Source organism: Pteropus vampyrus, unplaced genomic scaffold, assembly GCF_000151845.1.
Source record: "Pteropus vampyrus isolate Shadow unplaced genomic scaffold, Pvam_2.0 Scaffold279, whole genome shotgun sequence".
Lineage (NCBI taxonomy): Eukaryota > Metazoa > Chordata > Mammalia > Chiroptera > Pteropodidae > Pteropus > Pteropus vampyrus.
Genome location: NW_011889060.1, coordinates 109,752 through 114,526, shown reverse-complemented (window position 1 = coordinate 114,526; position 4,775 = coordinate 109,752). Strand labels below are relative to the sequence as shown.

At 46.8% G+C, this 4,775-nt stretch overlaps 1 pseudogene; it reads left to right on the top strand.

Annotated features, from left to right (window-relative positions):
• The first annotated feature begins 939 nt into the window (after window positions 1–939).
• LOC111729755 lies at window positions 940–3,540 on the top strand (annotated as a pseudogene).
• The last annotated feature ends 1,235 nt before the right edge of the window (window positions 3,541–4,775 follow it).

Here is a 4,775-nt window from a genome sequence, read left to right as displayed (position 1 = left end):
GCAGGGCCCCGGGCAGTCTAAAGAGATTAACCAAGAAGAAAAGTGTCTCTTTTGAGGTAAAAGATATTTAAATACTTGCATCTTAAATGGGAAAAATAACTCTATGAAGCGCACAGTTCTTTAAATCACATAAATCAGTAGGATAAACAGCAAAAGCCATTCGTGATTGTCATATCTCGGCGGCGTCATCAGTTGTGACTTCCTTTTGTTGAATTTATATTGTCTAAATTTTCAAAATGAATGCATATTGTTTTGCAATTAACAATCGACGTGTTTTTTAAAATTGTGATTTGAGGTTTTTTTAAAAACTGGTTATCTCTGTTAAGAAGCAGAGCTATTAAGAAATTTATTTTTATTCTATCACACTACGTAAAATAAAGTTAAATGTTACAATGTAAGCAAAATTCAATTTCATAAGAACACGAATTTATTCAACATTGTCCCCATGTGCTCTTTAAATTCTGTATGATGTTAATTCTCAATAATAACAATGACAGCACCAAAAAGATAGCAAAGAAATTTACTGTGAACAAAATCAGTTTAATTCTTTTCCTTGAGATTAAAAGATCGCAGGCCTGAGCCGAGCAGCTGCAAATCTACTCTCCAGAGTGTCCACCAGGGGTCACTACTAGGACGCCTCATCCGGGTCAGGGTCAAAGCGCTGCACTGACCACTAAACCTGTGTAACCTGGAAGGGTGTCCGGCGCCTGTGTTTCTGTGAGGACATCAGCTTCCACTCTGATTCAGTTCATCAGAGCGCGCAGTGGGCCTCTCGGGAGTCAGTGGACGCAGTTTCAGAGAACAAAGGCTGTTCAGACTCAGCAGTTTTAAGACACTATTTCGTGCCCCTCCGACTGCCACATAACTGGGGTGCTTCTTAAAATCAAGTGCCCAGGGTGTCCTGACTCAGGAGGTCTGGGATGGCACCCAGGAGTCTATATGTCTCAAAAGCACCCCAGAAAATACGAGGGTGCACCAGATGATGGGAATGACTGGACCCTAGGTGGCACCAGCATGCTACGCAGCACAGGTGACAATTTAGACTTGTTTCAATTCTGACATCAACCAGATGGAAGTGTCACCATGAAATGGAAAAGGACCAAAATGTCAACCTTAGTTACTTAATAAGTAGTCAATACAAGACAGCATGGTATAATTGCCAATAATGGGCAAATCGATACTTTAATTCCAATCCGCCTACCATTATCGATTCCACTTACCTTTGCTGTTTTATAATAGAATCAAAACCAACAGTTTCCACGGGTTTATTTCCAATTGTAACAAGATGTTCTTTCCCAGCTGCTTCTGCTTCCTCTTCTAACGCATAACGGTTCTTAAGTGCAGTAAGAAAATCTACTCCAAAATTTGCTTTGTTTGGACGGATAAAGGATCCTCCTGTTGGGTGCCTGGAAAAGGAGAAAAATGGAACATAGAAAACATCATCCGTGGGGACATTTAAAAAGATGACACACGCAAAAATCCACTCTGCCAGATTTATATAAATCTGTTTACAAATCCATTAGCAAATAAAATATACAATTTTAAAGAGAAAAAACTCCACTAAGAATAGCGATAGATGCAGTATTCTGAAGGTATTCAAAATTTTCTGCATGCTGGAAAAACCAAAATCAGCATAAAAGGAAACAACATGCTAAAAAAAAGTATGTGATTGATATGATCGGTCACAAAGGGCTGAGCTTCTGCAAGCATGTGAGACCCCAAGAGATTAAACAGACACAAAACATGCCAGAAGTATTAAACCAATGGGGGACAGTTATACCTTGTTAATGATTAAGAAATGCAAATTCAAATACACTGTTTTTCAGAAAACGCAAAAATAAAGAAAAATCCTAACACCTTAAAGACTGCAAGGTTTGGTTTATTTTTGACTGTACAAACATACTCCTGGAAATCTGTCAGCAGGCAATTATTAAAAAATAAAAAGAAATCTGCATTTACAAAGATTCTGCATAATAGCATTTATTTGTAATTGAGGGACTCTCGAACCCATAAATATGCCCAGCTGGAGAGAAACTATTAAGTAAACCAGATAGTCACTAAAAAATTCTAGCTGAAACACGTAATAAAATTACTCACAAAACGCTGAGATTTCTAAAAATTGAACCAAGTTGTACATGATACGACTAGAGAGGAATCCTATTTACAGAGAGATAAGAGATTGGACAAGGGTACAAAGAAAGGAAAACATTTGTGGGTAAAAGGACTATGCACAGCATCTTTTAAATGACAACTTAAATTTGAACTAAATACATTTTAAACACGGGACGGGTGGAAACAATTCTACAGAAATGCAGGATATTTTACCACAATTTGTATTCAGGTTTTATAGCAATTTTTAATAATCTCTAGGAGAATTTAACAGAAATATTAATTATATTGCTATACATAATGACCAGTCTGCCAGACTTTCCAAGAGATTCAAAACAGGTCTTCAGACCCACTAAATATCAGCATTCGGCATGACATCACGACAATGACACTTTATTTTCAGGGCAATCTAAGTGCGCCCTATACAACAGCTGAAAATGTTAACACCATTTGATAACTATAGAGAATAAATGATGAAATACATGAACTCCCCAAAATTGTATCAGGAACATTATTTCGGCTGACAACCTTTCACTCTTAAAAAGATCGGCCCTTGGCTCGCCTGGGTGTCCTGTCTCGTCTGCCGGGGAGAGGCCCAGCGGCGACGCCGCTCCAGGGTCTTGGACTGCGGAGTCTGAGGCTGGGAGCCCGGCAGACGGACCGTCCCCTTTCCCCATCGCCTCTTTCTGCTCCGAGGGGCAAGCAGAGGCGTGGGGCTTTAGAGAGCTGCGTGGGCAGAAGGTGCTGGCGACTCTGGTCAAAGCAGCACTGCGACGCGAAAGAGGATCCTGCATGGTTTAATGGAGAGGACCCAAAGGCGGCAAGGAGCGCCGATGATGGTAGCGAGGCGGCCACCCCGTGCAGGACATCGAAAACAACCTGGAGGTGGCCACTGAAACCGCGGTGGCTGCCACGAGCAGGCTGGTGGCCCCCATGCGGCGGGCCGACCCCGAGAACCGGATCCGGGCGGACTCGACTTCCCTCCCACCCCGGGGAGCGCGCGCCGGCTCCGCGCCCAGCACTCCCGGGACCAGACGGGTGCCACCGAGCAGGCTGACCGCCTGCCCAGCGACCAGCACCTGCTCCGCTGCCGCGTCCCAACTTCTGGGGTCTCTGAGACGAAGTGCCAGGTGGACAAAGTCACGTTCGACGTGGGCGGCCGGCGCGACGAACGCCGCCGAGGATCCGAGGCTTCGACGATGTGACCGCCATCGCTTGGTGGCGGCCAGCAGCAGCCAGGACGAGGTCGTGCGGGAGGACGACCGGACCGACCGGCTGCAGGAGGCTGCGAAGCTGGTGGAGAGCATCTGGGACAGGTGGCTGCGCCCCTGTGACCCTGCTCCCTGGGGGGCAGCCCGAGGACGGCTTCCAGGAGGCGCTGCCACCCACTCCTGCGGAGGCGACTCCCCGCCCCGAGGGGGCCACGCGTGACCCGCCGGGGGCGCCTGAACCCGCGCGCCGGCCGCCGAGACCAACGACTGCCGTGACGTCAGCACGCGGGGCTCTGCGCGAACCCCACGTTCAATGACTGCCTTCCGCACAGCTAATTCAAAGGGAAATGTAACTGCACACGCAGTTGATCACCCACCACAGGGCGTGGTTAACAAAAGCAACCTTTCCCCACCCGCCAGGGACTCTGCCACCCCCTTTTCCTCTGCGGCTTGCTTAAATATTCCAAATTTAGAAAGCTTAAGTCGGCCTGCAGAAAGAAGAAAAAACAGGCCACACAAGTTCCCTAAGTAAACGAAGTAACAGCAGCAAACAGACATAAATGAAATAAATTTTGTCTTGTGCAGCATTAAAAAAATCAAAATAAAATTTAAATGTGGGCGGAAGGAAATCGGACCTTCCTAGAAGTCGCCATAACTAAAAAGGATGAAAACTACTACCGATGATAAATTTTGCCAATATAAACAAATACACATTTTTCTGGGAAGCGGGTCCATAGAGATCACCAGATTGCGAAAGGAACTTGTGATCCCCAAAGTTAGAAGTGACGGAGGTAAGAAGTGCCCCAGAGACTATCGGAATCCCCGAGCGTGGTGCCCTGGAAGCCAGAGAAGTGAGTGGACAACTGTGTCCGGCGCTACGAAACCGGAAGCTGGGCCCTGACCGGACCAACGGGTGACCGCGGGCGGGGTCGGCCCCACAGGGTGGGACCGCAGGGAGCACAGACTCCGCTGGTCCTGACCCGCGTCACTGCCAGTGGACGGGAGCAGGGACAGCAGCTGAAGGCAGCTGGGGACTGAAAGGGGTCAATTTAAGACAGAACGGAACGAACTCGCATGCTGACAAAAACAGCCCAGTGGAGCGGGGAACCGACAATGCAGGAAATTAGATTCTGTTGCAGCAGAAGCAAGTTCTGAGTCTGCTGTGATCTCAGAGCATCACTGGCTACCGGAAGCAGCCTCGGAAATACTTCGTTTTAACTCTCGGAAAGGCTCCTACTGTAAACCCCACCGTTCTGTTTTAACAAACACAATTATCTCTCGGCTAAAGAGATTAAATGTAGTTAGAATTATTTTTTAAGAGCTCAGAGTGGTCTGCCTAAGAGACATCTGGTCTAGGGCTTCTCAAACTTAACCTAGAAGCAGAAAGTTACCTGGAAGCTAATTGGACCCCACCCCGAGAGGCTGCCGGGGGTGAGGGGTCCAGGAATCTGCTGT